A 20,666-nucleotide genomic window follows, 5' to 3' on the forward strand; every position below is an offset into this window, starting at 1 on the left:
TAAACCTAGGATTTCTGTACCAACCAGAACTGCAGTAAAGACTCTAACTGCATGCTAGAGTATAGAATCATAGAATCATATAATAGTTTGGGTTGGAAGGGACCTGTGAAGATCATCTAGGCCAACCCCCCTGCAAGGAGCAGGGACATCTTCAACTCCATCAGGTTGCTCAGAGCCTCATCCAACCTAGCCTTGAATTTCTCCAGGGATGGGGCATCCACCACCTCTCTGGGCAACCTGTTCCAGTGTGCCATCACTCTCATTGTAAAAATATTTTTTCTTATATCTAGTGTGAATCTACCTCCTTCTATTTTAACACCATTGCCCCTTATCCTATCACAACAAGCCCTGCTAAAGAGTTTCGCTTCGTCTTTCTTATAAGCCCCCTTAAGGTACTGGAAGGCCGCTATAAGGTCTCCTTGGAGCCTTCTCTTCTCCAAGCTGAACAGCCTGTCCTCACAGGAGAAGTGCTCCAGCCCTCTGATCATCTTTATGGATCTTCTCTGGACTCACTCCAACAGGTCCACATCCCTATGCCGAGGACCCCAGAGCTGGATGCAGCTGGATGCAGTCTCATGAGAGCAGAGGGGCTGAATCACCTCCCTCGACCTGCTGGCCACGCTTATTTTGATGCAGCCCAGGATGCCGTTGGCTTTCTGGACTGCAAGCGCACATTGCCGACTCCTGTTGAGCTTCTCATCCACTATCACTCCCAAGTCCTTCTCCTCAGGGCTGCTCTCACTCCATTCTCCCCCCAGCCTGTATTTGTGCTTGAGATTGCCCCGACCCATGTGCAGGACCTTGCACTTGGCCTTGGCACTTGGCACATCTCCAAAGAAAATCTTTAATCTAAAAAGTTTCTTGTGTGGAAGACTATGAATCTAAGTTTTTGCACATTAGCTGTGGCCATGTTTCACATTGCCTGATATTACTTGAATTGCAGGAAGTCTGTTTTCAAAGCGTGGCTTTACAACCAAACTTTACAGATGAGTCAGAAAGGAGTGCCTGCATCCTAAACTTGGGAGAACTGGACTTGAATCAAACATAAAACAAAATGCACGTATCATATTCAACATACAACACGCAACCCTGCATACATGCAGTGGAGACCTCTTAGGTGGGGTCAAACTGGAATTTCCTGACTTTGTTAAGAGTCATAGAATCATAGAATGGTTAGGGTTGGAAGGGACCTTCAAAGGCCAGCTAGTCCAACCCCCCCTGCAAGGAGCAGGAACATCTTCAACTAGATCAGGTTCCTCAGAGCCTCCTCCAACCTGGCCCTGAATGTTTCCAGGGATGGAGCATCCACCACCTCTCTGGGCAACCTGTTCCAGTGTTCTACCACCCTGATTGTAAAAATTTTTTTCCTAATATCCAATCTAAATATCCCTCTATTTTAAAACCATTACGCCTCTTCTTATTACACCAGGCCCTACTGAAGAGTTTTTCCCTGTCTTTCCTTTAAGAAGTCAACGTTAACCCATGGAATTTCATTAATAACTTTTGTGCTTTTAAGAATAAATTGCCACAAAGTGGGAAATTTATTTTCTCTGAGAAGGGGACAGCTTTTCTTGAGCTGTAGTAGTACATCCACAGGTCTTTCTTGGTCATAGAATCCTGCTCACTAAAGACTTTCAGGACTAGCAGTTGTGTAAAATTCAACCCTCAGTCTCTGGGATCTTAAGGAGGGTAAGACACTGCTGTTTATTGTGAGTTTATTCCCTGACTTCCTCCTTTGCTTTTCCAAAACACTAATGGATCCTTATGTTTAACAGGAGCTACCTTATGTGACTGCTTTAAATCTGCCCTGCACTGCAGTCTACTCCATGTTTGCTCCAGTTGTGCAGAGTTAAGGCAATCAAGACAGGCCACATGAGAAGGAAATGAGACAATAACAATGACTTGAAGAAATTCCAGAAGTCCTTGAGGAAACAATGGGGAAGATTTTAATTAAGGAATGCCTATTTTTTTGTGGCTCCAGTCAGGTTAGCAAAGAAACCCCCAGAATTGATGTTCCTATCTAGACAGGAGAAAGGAGAGAGTGCAAATGGCTGTGGCTGGAAATTAATGTCTGATAATGAGAGAAACATAGGTACCGTTCTGTGGGATGTGACTTTCAAAGAACTCAGGGGGAGGGAATTTATGTAAGACAGTGACTTACTTCCAATTTTTATTACAACTCACTACATTGAAAAACACATACAAGGCACTACCAAAAAGGACAGAGGGAAACACTAATCTGATTTTGGCTAAGCTTTTTTTCTGCTCAGTTCTCTTCTCCTCCATGTTGCACATCACTAACATTTCTAGCAGCAGTTGAAGAAAAATTATTAGATTCCCCCTCTCACTTTGCTTCCCCCTCTCATCTTCATGCTTTTGTCCTCTCTCTAGAAGTGCAAATCTTGTTCATCCTAAAAACCATAACTCATTCCTATCAGTGTCTAAGGTCCAAAAAACTTAGAGCATGCGGTCTTCTTGCTGAAATAACTCCTCTGTTACTGTCAGTGAGTAAGGCATTGTAGCAACCAGGCTCTGGAAAGCCACTGCAGGGAGTGGATTCTTCCCTCTTTCTCACTGTTGCAAACTGGGGAGATACTTCATTGATTTTGCTGAAGTGAGAGAAAAATCAAGCACTGCATTCATCATTCAGCACAGATCATCCACTGTCTATTATGAGCTGAAAATACCATTATAGGAAGCATTAGGATGACATAGCTACTAGTAATGAGCATCTGTGTATGTCTATTATATTGGTTTTTAGATAACAAGGTGTAGTGAATGCAAAGGGCCTCCTCACCCAGGATGATAAAAAAAAAAAAAGGAAAATAAAAAGAGAAAAAAAGAAAACCCTGCCATAAGTAGTTCTTTTTCTTTTTGAAAGCTGTTAATGAAAAGGAAAAAAATACCTAACACTTGAAATGAAAGACGTCGAGGATCTGCTTGTCCTCGTACACATTCATTGTGTGCTGAAGCCTGTAACAATGAAGGGAAATGATAGCAGAGAGCAGCATTTCCCTCCTTCAGACTGAGAAACTTTCACTGCAAAAGCATTTTAGAAGAATAACCCAGAGTACAGTAATTAAAGCTGATTCGGCTTCTCAAAAGCTTGCTTCAAGCTTTTGTGCTGAACCTTCACAAATTCCACAGGGCTTTATTATTAATTGTGCTCCCCCCCACACACTGTTCTCTTTGGGATGTTTCTGCTGTCACAGGTTCAGTATTTCTCACAGGCTTTCTGTGCATAACTGAGACTTGTCAGGAGAGGAAAATGTTTTTCCAAGCATTTTTCCCCTTTGTCCTACCTCTCTTGTGTCTTGTTCCCTTGGTAATTTTTTGTTTGCTTGCTTTTTAATTTTCTTCTACATTTTCTTTCAAAGAGTCTCTGGCAGAAAGGAATGACATGGGAGCTGGATGCCTTTCTTTCACCACTCTGAGATCATTTGTCAAACCCACCTGGAATCATTGCTCTTGAACCTCTGAACAACTGATCTCTCCCAGGAGCTGGTAAATTCACTCCAAGGTAGGCAGTCATGAATGCATCTGTGGGTGCAACACACACATCTGGTCTTGGATCTAGATTCCTCCAGACATCAGCAGAGACAGATACAGATTTTAAAGATTGCTGCTGGACAAGGAAATCTGGGTTGAGAAGCAAGCTGTGCTAGAGAGGCGATCAACCCTTCAGGCTGGAATTTCTCTTGCAGCCATTTCTCTTGTGTTTCTCTGTGTTGTTTTGTATTTGTTTTGTTGTTTTGTGGGTTTTTTTTAACTTGAAGAAGTGAAAAGCTAATTTTTATACAGATTGAAAGGCAGGCTGTCTAGCCTGGACTAAAAGTGAAAGGCAGCACTCTTTATTGTAGTCAAAGGGAGTATAACGTGAATGGTAGTGACCCACTGCCATTTAAAGAATACTGCTCAATTTTCAAACACATTGTTGCTACTTTCCAGATAAAAATCCACTGCTAATATTTTTACTTCTTTTTGTGATCACTTATAATAGCTTAAACACATGGAAAAGAATCAGATTCCAATTTGACTGGAACATTTGCTTCTTTAACACATGACATTCATTGCTCAAGGACAGCCAGCAGATCACCTTGCAGGGCTAGTGAATCTTCCAGAGCATTTAATGGATTTCAGTGAAACAAACAGGATAAATTAAAAAGAAGGAGATCTGACTGTGGGCTGCAGTCCTTTCCCTCTAGGAAGAACTGTTTAAACCAAAAGAATCAGAAAGTTCCTTTACTATCAAATATATTGATTCATCCATCCAACTGACCTGACTACTATCTGACTCTGCTGCAGGAGGAGGCTTCTATTCATGGGGAAAAAATGAACTTGTATTATCATCACCTGCTTGTCTTTGTTGGGAAAGTCAATGGTTCTTTAGATTCTATGGATTTATTCAGCCAAATATAGGTGTGCACATATGGACATGCACTTGTGACCTAGACATCTGTCCTTCCTTTATGGTCAATAAAAGAAGGCATTTCTCCTGAACATTACTTAATTTTAAAGCAAATATCAGAAAAAGTTCAGCTGGATCATGTCCTAGGAGTGCCTATTTGTTCCCATTACTGGTAGCATAACCAGTTTATAAAGATAAAAAAATAAATGTCACTCCCTATATTCAAGAGAGGCAAGAGAGACGATCTGAGAAACCATGGGCTTCTGAGCCTCACCTTGATCCCTGGGAAGGTGACGGAAACCATTTCCAAACATATTAATGACAGGAAGGTTACTGGTAGTAGTCAGCAGGAATTTATGAAGGGACAACCATGCCTCACCAACCAATCATATCTTCTACAATAAGATGATATTGACTCCTATAACATCCTCAGAGACAAACTGATGAAGTATGGACCAAATAACCGGGCAGTAAAGAAGACAGTCAGACTCTTCACAGTTGTGCTCATTGAAAGGACAACAGGCAAAAGGCACAAACTGATATGCAGGAAATTCCTTTTAAACATAACAAAAAACTGTTTTACTATGATGGTTATCAAACACTGGAACAGGTTGCCCAGAAAAGCTGTTGAGCTTCAGTCGCTTGAGGTACTCAAAATCTGATGGGACACAGCCCTGGGCAATTTCTTCTAGTTGACTCTACTTTAAGCAGGGAGATTGGACTAGATTATTTTGGTGGGTTGACCTTGGCTGGCTGCTAAATGTCCATCCAGCCGCTTTCTCACTCACCCTCCTCAACAGGACAGGGAGACAAAATAAAAGTAAAAGTTTGTGAGGGGAGATAAAGACAGGGAGATCACTTACCAATTACTGTAATGGGCAAAACAGACTTGACTGGGAGACAACTGATTTAATTTATTGCAAATTAAAATAGATTTGGGTAGTAAGAAATATAGTCAAAAACTGAAACACTTTCACCTAAATCCACCTTCTGCTGCTGCCCCCTCCTCTCCTTCCTCCTCCTCTGCCTCTGCCACCTCTGGCACTTTCTGAAACTGGTTTTCCCCCTCCCAGCACCCCCAGCTTGGCTGAGGGGCTCAGCTGTGTCCTGTGGTTGGGCATTGGAGCCGGCTGGGACTGACTGTGTCCTGCCTGGGGCAGCCTCAGCCTCTCCTCGCAGAGGCCACCCTGAAGCCCCTCTGCATTAGCACCTGGGCACATAAACAATTATCTCCATAGGTCTCTTCCAAACTCAACTATTCCATGATTCAGTGGTTTTGTGGTACGGTGGTTGATGCTGCATATGGAGATGCCAAGTTCTTGAGGTCTGCTCCCTTATTATGGTTTACCTCTTGAGTCAGGGTGTTGTCCTCCTCTCCTTTCTGCAGAACCCACAAGTTCCAGCAGATAAACCTACAACCAGCTCACTGCAAGCAGCTTGCAAACCCTCATCTGTGCTTGAAACACAAATAATTTTCATCTGTTTGAACAAGAGGCAAATTTATTTTCTCTCCAATTTAAAGCAAATTCTTCAATACAATTTTCATCTTCATAACAGAAAATGAGAAAACAATTACTACTGCACAGCTCTTTCTTGCTCTTACTTTTCTATTGTTTGCAAAAGTATTTGAAAATTTCTTTTATTTCCTAATATACACTAGTAAAAGTATCTGTGTTAATGTCAAGGCAGAAATGCCCTTTTCTTTTCTCCGAGACAGCACATTTTTCATTTGCTAACCTACCAATGATTGACCCAAATGAAACTGGAAATTTTAAAAGTGATGTGATATGGCTTAAAAATCCAAAGATATGTTGTAGTTCAGCCCCGATCAGGACCAGACTACGCAGTCTCTCTCTCACTCCCCCCACCCTCCAAGAGAACAGGGAGAGATGATATAAGGAAAAACAGCTCGAGGTTTGAGATAAGGACAGGGAGAAATCCTTAAAGTTACCATCACGGGCAAAACAGACTCGACTTGGGGAAAACTATTCATTTATTACTACAAACAGCAGGATAATGAGACAGAGAACAAGATAACCTCCTTCCACCCCTCCCTCTTCCCAAGCTTAACGTTATCTCTACTACCTTCCCCCCCGAGCGGCACGGGGGGGAAGAGGGAATGGGGATTGCGGTCAGTTCATCACACGTTGTTTTACGCTGCTGCTTCATGGTCAGGGAAAGAACTCCTCACATTCCTCCCCTGCTCCATTGTGGGGTCCCACCCATACGCCACAGTCCTTTGTGAAACTGCTCCGGCGTGGGTCATCTCTTCCACAGGGTGCAGTCTCTCCAGAACGGCTGTCCCAGCGGGCCCTCCATGGGCCTCAGCTGCCTTCAGGCATCCACCTCCCCCAATACGGGGTCCTTCACGAGCTCCAAGTGGATCTCTGCTCCTCCGTGGACCTCCATGGGCTACAGGGGGACAACCTGCTCCACCATGGTCGTCACCACAGGCTGCAGGGGAATCTTGGCCAGGAGCAGCATTACTCCTCCCCCTCCTTCTTCACTGACCTTGGCGTCTGCAGCCGTTCCTCACAACAGGCTGGCAGATGTCTCTCAGGATCCTTTTTACATCTTATTCATTTCTCATCTCCTCTCCACTTCTTGCAGCCGGGCCGGACCGATTCGGGCCCAGTCGGCCGCCTGGCAAGAGGACAGAGGGTGAGGCCTGCAAGGCCCATGAGGCCTGCGCCTCCCCCTCTGCGCCTCTGCCCCCGCTCAGCTTCTTCACACATTCAAATGTTGTTTGTTTATTTATCCCAAACCGACATGATACTAAAGGGCAACCAAATTCTGGGAACAGACTTCTGAGTCTTTATCCAGGTTACATGTTTCAGTTTCACTGTAGTGGAATCAAACCAATGTTCTCATTGTGTGCAAGCTCTGCACCCGGGAGTGATTTAAAACAAAAGAGTATCAAAGTGGGTAGCAATGCTTTGGATTCTTCCTGGCTGTAAGCATGTACAATATAATTTGGTTTCCTTTTTAAAAATTTACTTCTGAAGTATCACGTTAAGATCATGAGATCTGGAGTGTTTATCAGTCTAACAGGTGTTGGCCAGGAAGACATAGATGTGACTAGGTTTGTGCATAGCACCATTGACATTATGTCTAAGAAAGAATAAAAGTCAGAGATAAAGTTGAGCATATGTGGGGCTAAACAGAGTTTGTTCATGTCTGAAGTAAATTTAGAATTTTCTCACTTGCCTCTAGAAGAGACCACTGAGCAGGAGAGTCTAACTAGTTTTCAGTTTACCAAAGTTTTTTATTCTCAAGGCCCAGAGCAAAGGCAGACTCCTATAAAGCAAAAGGAACTTGAATAATTTCTTCTGTTTCATGATCCTCTTTCCAGGGAATCTGCCCTCATCTCTCCCACAGCCTACCTCATTTTGAGACCTGGGGCTTCTGGATACTCAGAAAGACACATCAAGAAAAATATTAATTCCCATTGTGCCTGGGTAGAAAATAGCATCCTGTGTTCTCAGTAGCATACCTGGCTACACAGACCAGCCCCTGCAACCTCTGAGAGTCACAACTGTGATGAAACTTTGCCTGTTAGAGCTTCAGCTGGTGCAGACTGCAGGAGCCCATCCCGCTTTGTGTCATGGGTCACCTCCCCTACACAAATTTCTGCCCCTTTCCCAGCTCCCCCACAGCTGCACGTTTCAGTGTCTCCTGAGCTGAGTTTGTGCCTAACATTCCAGCGGGGCTTGTTGCTTCCAAGCAGTCACAGGCTAAAACAAAAATGAATTCCAAAGTGACAAGATAGCTCTAGACACACCAGTGAACTAGAAATAATTGGAAAGGTCAGTAAAATATTCTTTTGCTGAATCAGAATGTCTGCTATTAAAGAATACATGGAAATGGAGCAGTAGTTAATGCTTTGCCATTGCACAATATATTCTACTGAATTCCTTATCTCAGTAGCACACTGAATACGCATTTGAGGTAACGATGCCCCCAAAGGCCCATTCTCAGCAAAAATAAAATATAGGAAAAGTACAAATAAAAATGTCCGAAAACCCAAAGACACAAAAGTTTCTTAAAGATCCTTTTATTTATCATTTTTTTAAAAAAAAAAAAAAAAACAAACTTCAAATCATGATCTTTAGGCCAACATTTTGCAAATTTCCTGTGTCCTAGAAGCATTATTAGTGGATCCCTGAAATGTTCTTTTGAACACGCACCAAGTGCCAGACTTTTGAAATCAGATCATTTCAATTATTACTGCATTTTCCCCTTTTTCTTACTACAGCATGGACCTCATCCGAACAGACAATATTTTATGAACTGACCCACTTAGAGACAATGCTATGCAATGGTTGAAGCTGGTGTTCTGAGCCGGCACATACTTGCAAGTATTGGTGTATATTCTAATAGCTCTACGTCTGCTGAAATCACTTTGCAAAGGAAATGTGCAAGAAGCGCAAGGCTGAATGTGATAAAATGCCTCTGTAAGCACAATACATAGCTCGGTATACCATTGTGCTCCATTCCTTAACGCAAAAGTTAATGCCAATGGCCCCAGATGCTCTCAAAAGAATTGGTAGAAACAAGGCTGGAATGGTTTATTAGGAAAATTGCCCTAATGAGAGGGTGACTAAACAAGGACTTGGGTTTACTCTCCCTTCCTTGGTAGATCTTAAGTCTTCCTGGAGTCACCCCTTCTTTGCATCCCACTTTCCCACCTGGAACCTATGGATCACAGCACAGTTCTACCCTCTGGAGCAATGACTGCAAAGTTTTACAAATGGTGGTAATGATAGGATTGGGAAAATACCTAGAACAATTAGGAAGGGGTCGTGGAGCAGGGTGTAGTAGACATACTGTATTTTTTCATCAGGTGCTTTTGCCCCTATAGGAAGAAAGGGATTCTTCTAAGAAATCTTTATCTGCCCTGCTGGAAGCACCACCTCTCTGATCAGTTTGTCTGAAGGTGACCTTCAGGCCAGCTGCTGTCAGAAGCTAGTCGCTTAGACAGCACTTGAGATATGAAAGATACTCAAGCACTGAATCATGCTACAATTATAACAAGCTGCTGAGCTTGTCCAGAAAACAACTCAGTTTCAAACCATCAGTTTTTACATAGTTGGAGTAAATTTTACTGTAACGATCTTGCTCATCTAACAGGCTGGAAAATCTAGTAGAAAATGCCAATTTGTACATATTTGCCACTAATAGGCTCCTCGGACACCGTGGAGCTTTCTACAGCTATGTAGCCGTTCATGTGGCCTTGCAGTCACTCTCTGGAAAGGGACATTAGACCCATCACAGCCAGCCTCAAAATTATGGTTAGTGTTATGCATTGTAGTGGCTAGTAAAACTGTCAGTATCCAAAACTCCACTGTGCTAGCGCTGTCCAAAAACAGCCAGAAAGATGTCCCCGCTCCCAAAAAGCAACATTATTCATGTACGGAATGAAAAGTTACCATCTGGTATATATCTGGCAGCATACAGGAGGCGGACTAATAGATCTTGGTGGATGAGTGTCACCAGTGACAGGGCAGTCTGACCACAGGCTCCAAGATGCACCTCACTGGAGCAGATGAAAAATGTTATGAAACTTAGATTATTAATTAATTAATAATCTGTATTTCGGGTTCCCGAGAAAGTGTGGCTCTCTTTGGTGTGTGGCTGTGTCTGTAAATGACACCTGTCCGGTAAGGCCAGATCTGATCTCTGGCTCTCTCTGTCTTTCTCTAATCTCCGGCTAGAAGGTGGCTGCACAGCCATGTGAGTTTCCCAAGATGGGTCCTACTGGGACAGGAATAATCTTTCTTCAAACCCATGACAGAATACTACAACTTAGACAAAACTACATTTTTTTTTTCCCTTTACACAAGATGAGTTCTTCACTCACTGGTAGAAGAGAATGATTCGCTCAGTAATTTCATGCTTCCTGACTGTCTAGTTACTTTGTTGACTTAAATAGGATAAGTTTTCATCCAAGCTATTCCACTTCAATGCAAGGAAAAACTCTACAAAATAGGACTTTGAAAAGCAATATTCTCTCAATTTTTGGCAATTTCCATTCCAAGCCAGTGGAGTCTCAGGAATTGATGCCAACTGTAACTGTAAAATACTGGTATCCCACTGCTGCAGACAGGAAGCAGAAACAAAGGATGTTGCTCCATTCTGCCTTCTGATAAATAAAGGATTATTTACCTAATTGTGCCTTTCCAATGACAGGAAAAAAAAAACCAGGAGGAAGGTGATCATATCACCTTCATCCTGGTAGTCCTTGACTAGAAGTCTAGGGTTTAACAACATTAGAAGGTTAACCCAAAGTCAGCAACCAGTACATCAGTACGTAGTCATTTATTGAACGTGGGATCAATTTGATGACCCCAGAAATTATTGCCTCGGGATCTATTTTTGGCAGTTTGATTAAACTTACTTAAGTCTGACAAGAATGGAAATTTATAAATTTAGTGTTCCAGAGGGGACTCTGTAGTACTATATCATTTTTCAACACAGTAGCAAAAATGCTTGCAATCTATCCATAAAGTCAATTAAAGCAAAATGCAAGACCTTTTCTCTATTTTTTTTGTTTGCTCTGTGACATCATGTGTTTTCCAGGTTTGTTAACCAAGTATGGTCAAAACCCAAAAGCTAGATCTTAAAATCCCTTGGATAGATTAAAAATAATGAGATTTTAAATATATATTCTTTTTAGCTGCCCTTTGAACTGTTAGGATTTAGGATTTTGATCCTTTTGGATTTTTTTATTTAATTTTTCCCACTGCAAACAAGATCTATCACTCTCAAGAATTCACAAGACTCTAGGAGACAGGGCTTCTGTTACCAAGCACCAAACCATGTGAGAACAAAAATGGTGTCAGGACTATAGGGGCAAACATTTCTGCCAGTGAGGATTCATGTCTCTGTAACCTGTGAATTGCAGACAAGAAATTTCTGCTGTCCAATGATGCAGAAAAAGAGTGTTTCACAGGATTGTGACAATTGAGAGGAAGTCATGCACATATTCAGAAGTGGACTTATTCACCTTCATCACTATTGTTTGCTTTACTTCCATATGAGTGTGACTGTAAATAGTGAAGACCCGTACCTTAAGTGGTATCTCTGTTTTCATAAAGTATTTGAGCAGATTTAGAAACTGCAGTTGAGTGAATCCTTGCTGGTATTAGGCCTTAGCTTTAAAGAGGTTCTGAGAAGTAACTTAAAGACTTATTTTTATTGGGACCCTTGTTCTGTTCATTACAACTATGCATTAAACCCTGCAGTTTTAATAGAAACTTGGGAGTAAACTGCCATGTTGCTTCAAAACTGCTAAAGTGTAATCTCATCTACCTGCAAGGGCGGCTTGTCCACAGCTTGACAGCTCTGCTTCTCAGATTGCTTTGCGCTTGTCCATTTTCTCTCCTGCTTAGCATCACTGCTCCACTGACAGCCACTAGGATGTGCAGCTCCCATCGTTTTGTCACCTCTCCAGACAGACAGCAAGCGTTAGCATCAGTCTCTGCACTGAAAGACTGATAATGTGGCATCCTATTTTAACTCTGCAGGGAATGCTAGTTAAAGGGGTTGCCTTTCAGTGTTATCTTGATTGTTCTCTGAGACATTTCTGTAGAAGGAAAAGGGTTTTGATCTCCTTTTAGGATTTTCCAAGGTCAGATAGAATCCTGCAGCCTGGATTAGGAGCATGAACCTCCACCTGGGCTCTGCCATGAAGAAGAGATTTCAGCCTTCGCTCTCCTAGTTTTAAATGCCTTCAGGGGAACAGCATCAAAAGGGTAACTTCTCAGCTAGTTTGAAACCTGTGTGTTTCAATCAAGGTCTTTGTTCTGTATTTTTTCCATGGTGGTTGTGTCTGTAGATATTGATTTGGTATTTAACCACAGAGATGGTGAGCTCCACAATCTGAAAATACAGGGGCATTACTGGTGCAGGCTACGTGGAGGCCTACCTCTCTCTACCACTGTCTCACGCAATGTGTTTGTCCTTGCCGATGCAGTCGCTTGTCCCTGCACCCCAGCCCTTCATTAATGGAATAATTGCAGTTGATTATTAGCAGAAGTGCAGGGGGATGGGGATCTATTGGTTTGCCTTTAAAGAGTATCCTTACTTTCAGTCTCAACTCTGGAACTGATGTTTTCTGGGGCCCTGTTAAGATCCTTACTTCATTTGGATTGAATAAGACTATTAAATACCAGAAACTGTGGGACTAGTGTGACAATTCATTTGTATTTCCAAAACTCCTCACAGAAATTTTGCAAATGTTCTTCAAGGAAATAATAAAAAAAAAAAGCTATCAGAGAGGGCAAGGTATGTAGGGTGAGGAATAGAAATGTCAGAAAAGAGAAACATCTTTGTCCTTTGAATTCCACCTTAAAAACTCTTTTACATTTTACCAGCAATTCAGTCCCAAGGGTTAGGCAGTTTCTGTATTATGTTGCTGTCTGTAACTGTGACCATCACAGTACCACAGACACATGGGTTTCTGTCCCTGTCTATAACATCTATAGCCTGTGCCAGTGAGTTTAAGTAATTTATGGTACTCACTACCTCCTCTGGTGTGCTGATCTTGCTGGAGGATTTTATTTTCTAACAAAATTAACACAGCTGGCTATTTTATTAGCTGCTTTTGCCACAAGGACATGAGGCAACAGGACAGGAGATTGCAGAAGTCCCTACTGAGTGGGGCTTTTGGGAGGTCCAGGGAAACTGGGATGAGGACAAATGATGCAAGAAATGAAGCCCAAATTCTTTCACTAGTCTCCTCTTGGAGAGAAAGCAGTCTCCGACTCATTAGCCCTAGAAGTAACTGTATAATTTACACTGCACATTGTAATTTTCATCCTATTTTTGATTCCTGATTTCAGCAGCCTGTTGTTTAGAAATATTATTTTTGCTACTGCATTCTGAGAGGGCTTAATTTGGAAGTTTTTACATATAAGCATTTTTTTGCCTGTACCACTCTCCCATTGCAGACAAATATAGTGTCCTGTAAAGCCATCCAAAAAGCAATTTTTTTTGATAAAGCATTCTAAGGTGTGCACTTATAAATACAGTCGGTTTAATTACTTCTCTAACTATTGTGACAGTCACAATACTCTCACAGAGCACTGGAAAAAAACCTCTCTCACCTTCTTCCTTTAAACTACCTGAACAGTTCTAGTGAGAAATGTAAAAGTTTGGAAACCTGGGATTTCCAAAGAAATTTTTGAACCAGAGAGCTTTTTAGAGGGTTAATGTATGTTTAAAAGAGAACTAGAGATTGCTGGAGGGATCACTGGGCATAGCAGTCAGTAAGGCATAATTTTTGCCAATTCCTAATGCTGGTAATCAGCTCACTGGAGATTTGCACCCTGAGAGGAGCCATATCCTGGTCTGGTCTGGTTCAAGAGAACGAGCAAACAACCAACAGGGCCAAAAGATGGCCCTGTGCTAGAATGAGGCACTATGTCTCGCTCTTTGACAGGTCTTGCGAGGAGCTTTGTAGTAGTATGGGCAAAAGTGGTTTGAGTTTAAAGATTTGTTTGTTGCGGGTTTTTTTATGTATTTTCCAAAGAGGATGCTTTTTCTCTAAATAAACAGCATTTTGCAGTGCTAGGCTGAATTATCACAGGTGAAGCCCTCTTCTTCTTCCTGAGGAGAAGTGGTGTACCAGGGCTTGAAGTAAACTTGAAGAATGGCAATTATTTATACTTAAAACCCAGAGTTTTTTAACAGAGACTTCCCCTGAACCGTATTTCCCCTGAATTGTATTTTATGCAATACATAAAAGCAACACAAGGCTACACAGTCCATGGAAAATTATATTCTTCCATGGTTTTCTCTTTTAAATGATGACTGATGAGTTTTTGACTGAAGTTCAGTGGCTTGATACCAAAGAAAGCAGCTCATAAGATCAGAGGGAAATTATGACTGTGTATTAGTGGCTGGTTATTGTTTAAAAACAAAGCCTAAATCATATTGGTTACCTCTTCATCAGACACACTCTTGTGGGTATTCTTTTATGATTGTTCCATTTTCTGAGTCTCACAAAACAATTTAAAGTTAAGCATAGCAGAGCTTATTCTGCTTAAGATATCAAGGGAATTTACAGAAGGACTAACTTAAAAGCAAATGCACAAATTAACTAAATTCACACATAAAGGAATATGCTTCAAAAGTTAGCACATTTTTCACTGGCTGGGATTCAGTGAATAATTAAAAAACCTCAAGCCTCTTGCTGATCATCAATCCAGAAAACTTGTAAGTAGGTTTATAGAACAAAAGGCAAAGGACCTGCTCTCGGCATCCTGTCTAGACAATGAGTTGACCTTATTTAAACTGGTGCACTGGGAGCCATCTCCTGGGACTGGAAATCTATGAAAGCGAAGGGGCTAATTACTTGAGATCAAATCAGAGATGTCTGAATCATAGTGTCCAATAGAAAACGTGTCCGAAATTTGTATGTGCTTTGGGAATATTTTCAAAGAGAAATTAAACCAGAAGAACCTAGGAAGTAGGCTGCTTAAACTGGCAACTGCAATTGCTGTCTCTGTTACTCAAGCCTGCTTGTTCTTCATAGAATAGAATCACAGAATCTTTAAGGTTGGAAAAGATCTCCAAGATCATCAAGTCCATGAACCTAACACCACCATGTCCACTAAACCATGTCCTGAAGTGCCATGTCTACATGTTTTTGAGCACCTTCAGGGATGGTGATTCCACCACTTCCTTGGGCAGCCTGTTCCAGTGCCTGACCACTCTTTCAGTAAAGAAGTGTTTCCTAATATCCAACCTAAACCTCCCCTGCCACAACTTGAAGACATCTTCTTCTGTGCTGTGCTAGAGTAAGTCTTTGTAGAATTGTGTTGTGAGTCATATTGGGGTACTAAGTCAATCAAAAGCTAATTTTTGGGGGGGGGGGGGGGGCCTGTTTTCCAGACAGATCAGTTCCTCAGTCTGATTTAGTGTTGGTCCACCAAAAGGCCTGGCACAGGCACAGCCTGAGGAATGATGCTAGGACAGGAAGGAATAGCAAAGAAGCTGAAGTGTAATTATCCCTTTACGGACCACTGAATATATAATTCATGCAATCCCACGCTAAGAAATATGTTTATTTAGAAATTTGATGACTTCTTGACTTTCAAGCTGACAGCTAACTATTATAATAAATTGTGATAGGGTTTAATACCTCCCTTTTCCCCAGCCCAAATGGAAAGTCCAAGATATTCATCATAGTACCATGAAAAGAGAAGACACTTTAAAAAATTCTGTGCAAGTTACATCATACCTCAATAGCCACCTAATTAACCTGCTTAATTTGATAGTCAAATTGGCTGTCATCTAATTATGCTCTTTTCACTAATATTTTAATATTATTATTATTTGCATGGCATAGCTCATTCACTGTAAATTATGGTCTTTTTTTAAAAAAAAAGCTGTGGTTGTGAGAACATGTGTAAAATGATCTTTTTATGCTTTTTCACTTTCAGTCTGTTTCAAAATCAGCTGTAGGTTATGATTGTAGGGAAAATGAAGTGTTTATTACAAGGATTTGGGCTTCTTATAATTATTCTCTGCTAGATTTTGAGGTACAGTTAATCCTCTTTGTGAAAGCATGAGTCTTACCATGATCTATAGTATCACTGTGAGGATTAAATATCAATAAAGGAAGTAATAATCAAAAGCTTTACTTGAGGACGGTCTGGATGGTTTGACTCAGCAAAAAGCTGCAGCACACAATTTGAAAAAAGGATACATTTTAATATCCTGAAAAGGAATTTATTGCATAAAGCAAGACTAAAGCAGTGTGTGTGCATATACATGTATGTGAAAGTACTCTGCTTATGTGTGTAGTCTTGCAGCTGTTCCACATTAAGTCTTGAGAAAATCAGCATGGTTGTTTTAATCAGTATTTCTTGAGATAACATTATTCTTTATGAGTTAAGGAGTAACAGGTAAATTCTGAAAACACAGAGGTTTTGATTTTAGGCTACTAAACTCTGATTTTGTGGCCTAAATTTGATTAGCGTAGGATTGTGGATGAAATTGAATTTGTAATGAATGATTGTTCTAGACTTTTATATACTTTTCAAGGTGTATCATCTGAGTGGACATTTTCAATAATATTCTTTCTTTAAAATCACTTATTTAAAAGCTTGATCTTACCTTGTGTTTATCCTATGCCTCCATGTTGCTGCCTTATTCTACTTACAAGGCTGTAATATGAAATTTTTCTTACATGAAAGATTGCTTCCTTGATAAGCAAAAGGTATTAGGATTAATGCCCATTCTCTGAGAAGTGAGATAGCCTGTGATTTCAGAGACTTCAATTCAATTCTGTGCTCTCACAGACAGTGGAACTATTTGCCTCTGTAAACAGGTATTAGAGTACTCCCCTAGCCAGTGAAATGGGAATACAAGGATTAAAAAATCCACTCAGTTCTCCCTGTATTTTTTTGTTATCTAATTGAATAGGAGGTGGAGTGCTTTGGGACCAGAAAACAAGAAACTCACCTCTGCTTGCCTTAAGATAAAAACTCAGACCTGTTAGTGACAAAACACCTTTAATTCAAGGACTCTTTCCTGCAAGGAGGCACAGTGTGGTAGCTACCCACGAAGCAGTGCCAGGTCTTTGTACCGGCTTGGGTCACCGCCTCTGTTGTCTCCCTTTCATTGCGCTCTCACTTTCTCCTCTCTGGCTGCTGTCGTGGCTTTGCATGCCCCGGCGAAGAGTTGTTTCATACATCCTCATATCATTTACAGTGTAGCTGGACCCTTGCAGTGGCTGAAGTCCTTGGGGCATCTACACTACATGACCTGAAGCATCCAACTGAGATGTTCAAATCTGAAAGCTTTTTTCCCTTGATGGTGTGCGCAGTCAGGGAGGAAGAGGAGCTTTTGCCTTTCCAGTCTTATTCAGGCACGTAAATTGAGCTCTTGGCTGAACTGCCCTCTCTTTCTCTGTTGACTATCTAGGGAGCCTTATAAGACCTATGTCCTGCCTTAGGCATCTAACATCAGATGACTACAAATTGGCTTCGTGCAGTATCCTGATTACAGATATTCTTTCTCTCCAGCTTTATTTATAGCTTTAATCATTTCAGTTATTGTTTGTGTAGTTTCTATGACCTCTCTCTTTGATAGCAAGATGCAATTTTAGGTGTGTTTTTTTGTTGGTTTTTTTTTTTTTACCTTAGCCATCTAGGCTAGTTTTCTTATTCTAATAATAATTCATATCAGGAAAGCCTTCATCCACAGTTTCCAATCCACTTTGCAAGCTGCTGTTAACTACATCCTCCAATGCCCCTATGAAGTAGAAAGGGAACCCATTAAGTCGGATGGGAGAACATTTCAGTGGGAGAACATCCCACTGAAATTCCCTACATCCAAGATAGAAAGTGTTGTCTGTTAAATGAAAACACTGTGAAGCTACAATTTCACTGAAGTCCTGCCAATTTAAAACACATTAGTGGAGTGAGAAAAGGGTTTAAGATGAGATTACTGAGAAAGTCAAGTCACACTTAAAGTTAATCTGCGGGGGTAGAATTAACTCTTCTTTGCTTATAGAAATGCTGTGGGAGCTTCACTACTAGAGAATCAGGACATCCTAATGCTTGTTTGTTGGCTTGTCGGCAAATTGTCTGCAGACAGGATTTTATATATCTCATATGTTGATGCTGTCCCCAGCTTTTAGTCTGCTTGATGTTTTAAACCTGTACAAAATAAATCCCCCCAGGTTTCTTAGCATAGAGGAAAACTATCTAGTTTTATACACTTAATGAGTTTTGTCCATGTATTTTAGTTACTGTTTTCTAGCCACAAGCCTGTACTTTGGTGTTTCTTTCACATTAAGCAGGCACATTGTATGCAGTGAAGCTAAGCTGGTGTCAGACACTAAGTGCAGCTCCTGAAATTAGTGACTGCCAATACAGCCTATTGTCAGAAAACCCAAAGAGCAGCAAATGTCTAAACTGCTTGACATCAAAAAGGTGTTTGTAACTAAAATTATCAGCTGATTTGTTATTTTATTAGGGATTATCCATTCCAGGAGGAACTACCTTCTACCTTTGTGCTATCTATTTCCCTGGTAAATTAAACAAGAACATCGTCCTTCTTGAACTCAGTCATTTTACTATCCTTGAGAAACAGGAGAAATTTCATCTATTAAAAGCAATGTGTGATTCATGTAATTACAATCTGAATAGGATTAATTCAAATATTTTTATTTAAGGTCTAACCAATGCCAATTAGCTTCTTTTTTTTTTGCACAACAAGGGCTTACATCCTTTACCTTTTTGTGTTCTTTAAAGTATGCTTGCAAAATGTATTTTAAAAGTACCCACAGTTTCCAGTGCATTTGTAACAGAAGTGAAAATTTATTATTTTCACATATATTTGATTAAAATTTGAATACATTTAAATGGCTGCCTGAAGTAGATTTCTGCTGTAATAGAAGGCAAGAAAAAAAACCTCTTATATGGAGTAGAAATTTTTTTGATGTTCCTACAGTTTATACTTTGTCTTTCATTTTTCTGTTATTTTTAGAAAGTTCTCTCACATATAGTTTCTAACTCACTAATTATGAGAAGCACATTTCTGTTCATATAAATCTTTAACTAAAGAAGAAGAAGTTAAGCACCTTATTCTGATCACTGCCAGCTTTGGGGGCAGCATAGTCCCTACACCAGACCTTGTCCTTTAGCTCCACGAGACCAACCCCAAGTCTGGAATATTTTAGAATCCATTAATTTATTACATTAAAATATTACAGCTTGACCATATTTCTAGTTTTAAAATTCTTCTCTACTGAAGTAAGAGTTAGAAATGAAATCTGCATTGTGAGAGACTTGGTCTGTTTCTTCAGAATTAAATCTCTTGACTGTAATGACGACAGCAGATTTTAAATTCTGTCAAACCTATAGAATTAATGTTTCAGTATGAATAAGTGATGGATTTTATTTTCTTATTAATTTTATTCTTCACTAAGTGTCACTGCCAACATGCAGGAGCTTGTAATGGCCACTAGTTTCATGATGTGATCTGCAAAATATGTTAATTGTGATGGTGACAGGATAGCTTTTAACAGCAACTTCTGTTTGCAGTTCCCTTGAGGTATCTTTTTATGCCCCCAAATCCTAGCTTGTTTAAGAGAGGGGGTCATTTTCAAATAGTATTCTGTTTCACAGATGTATTTTAAAACTGCCAAAATAATAATTGGTATTTCACTATTTTGATTTTTTAAAATGAGAATTGTTCTCTATTTTTTGGGGGGTCAAAATGATATAGCTAATGTTTTATGCTTTTAATATAATGAGGGTAAAGTTGAAACAAGACATGCTTGATTAAGGCTAGCTGTCAACCTCTTTAAAATTTTTGATTTGCAAAAGTTCCATCGTCTTGAGTTTTATTATCAATATGTGATGGGAAAAAATATCAATATCTCAACAATCAGTTACAAGATGGGAAAAACAGCTAATCCGTAGATTGTGTGTTGAGCTGACATGGTTAGAAGGTAGGAAAAGCAGGCTGAGTGGGGGTTGTTGATTAAATACACTTAATCTATGAAAGGACAATAAATGTGTAATGTTATCATGGCATTTTTGTACACTCAGTTTTAAATGAGAACTGTAGTTTAATAAGATCTTAATTTAAACAAGTAATGAATTCTTCCTCTCTTTCTTCCATTCCTAAATTTATAGGAGCTAAATAAAACTAGAGCCTTTCTTTGAACATTTTAAAGATTTTACTACTCTTGGACTGCCTGGATGCTTGTTTTTATTAAAATTTTATCCCGCCTCCTCCCTTGAATTACATTTTTTGTGGTAATGCTTTAATTAAAGGAAGCTGAGAAGTAGAAGAATTGTTCTTCAAATCTTCAGTTGAAATAAAACTGCTTTTTGCTGCTGTGAACTTGAGACTGGATAGTTTACTTTTGAGGTTTAATTTATATCAATCATGACCATCCTGTGAGTATAACACAAATAAATGTTAAGCAGAAAATAACTGCTATGATTTTTCATATGCAAGTGTGTATAGTTTGCAGAGTCTTTAACACTGGGGTAGCTAAACAGATATTAATGTTGTGTGATAACAGCCACCTATTCGACTCAGGTTGCAACATGCCATCCTTACTAACTCCTGTATGTCCTTCTTGCATGAGAGTAAAATGCAGGGAACACAAATATATCTGGCAAAGTCATCAGGGATTAGAAAACAGAATCCAGCAATAAATATGGTAATTAGGCAATTTGAGACTTAAAGCACAGGGTTCTTTGAAAATGCAATTTCAGGACTGAGAACC

At 40.2% G+C, this 20,666-nt stretch overlaps 1 long non-coding RNA gene across 1 annotated transcript in view; it reads left to right on the forward strand.

The window, feature by feature from the left end:
• Window positions 1-3,105: 3,105 nt before the first annotated feature.
• Window positions 3,106-20,666, forward strand: part of LOC147601858 (uncharacterized) — a 47,000-nt gene continuing 29,439 nt past the window's right edge. The window contains exons 1-2 of the long non-coding RNA XR_015257744.1: window positions 3,106-3,212; window positions 3,378-3,520. This is a non-coding gene — a long non-coding RNA (uncharacterized LOC147601858). The remainder of the gene's footprint in view (window positions 3,213-3,377; window positions 3,521-20,666) is intronic.

This window comes from Chlamydotis macqueenii, chromosome 2, assembly GCF_036417535.1.
Source record: "Chlamydotis macqueenii isolate bChlMac1 chromosome 2, bChlMac1.mat, whole genome shotgun sequence".
In the NCBI taxonomy this organism is placed as follows: Eukaryota; Metazoa; Chordata; class Aves; order Otidiformes; family Otididae; genus Chlamydotis; species Chlamydotis macqueenii.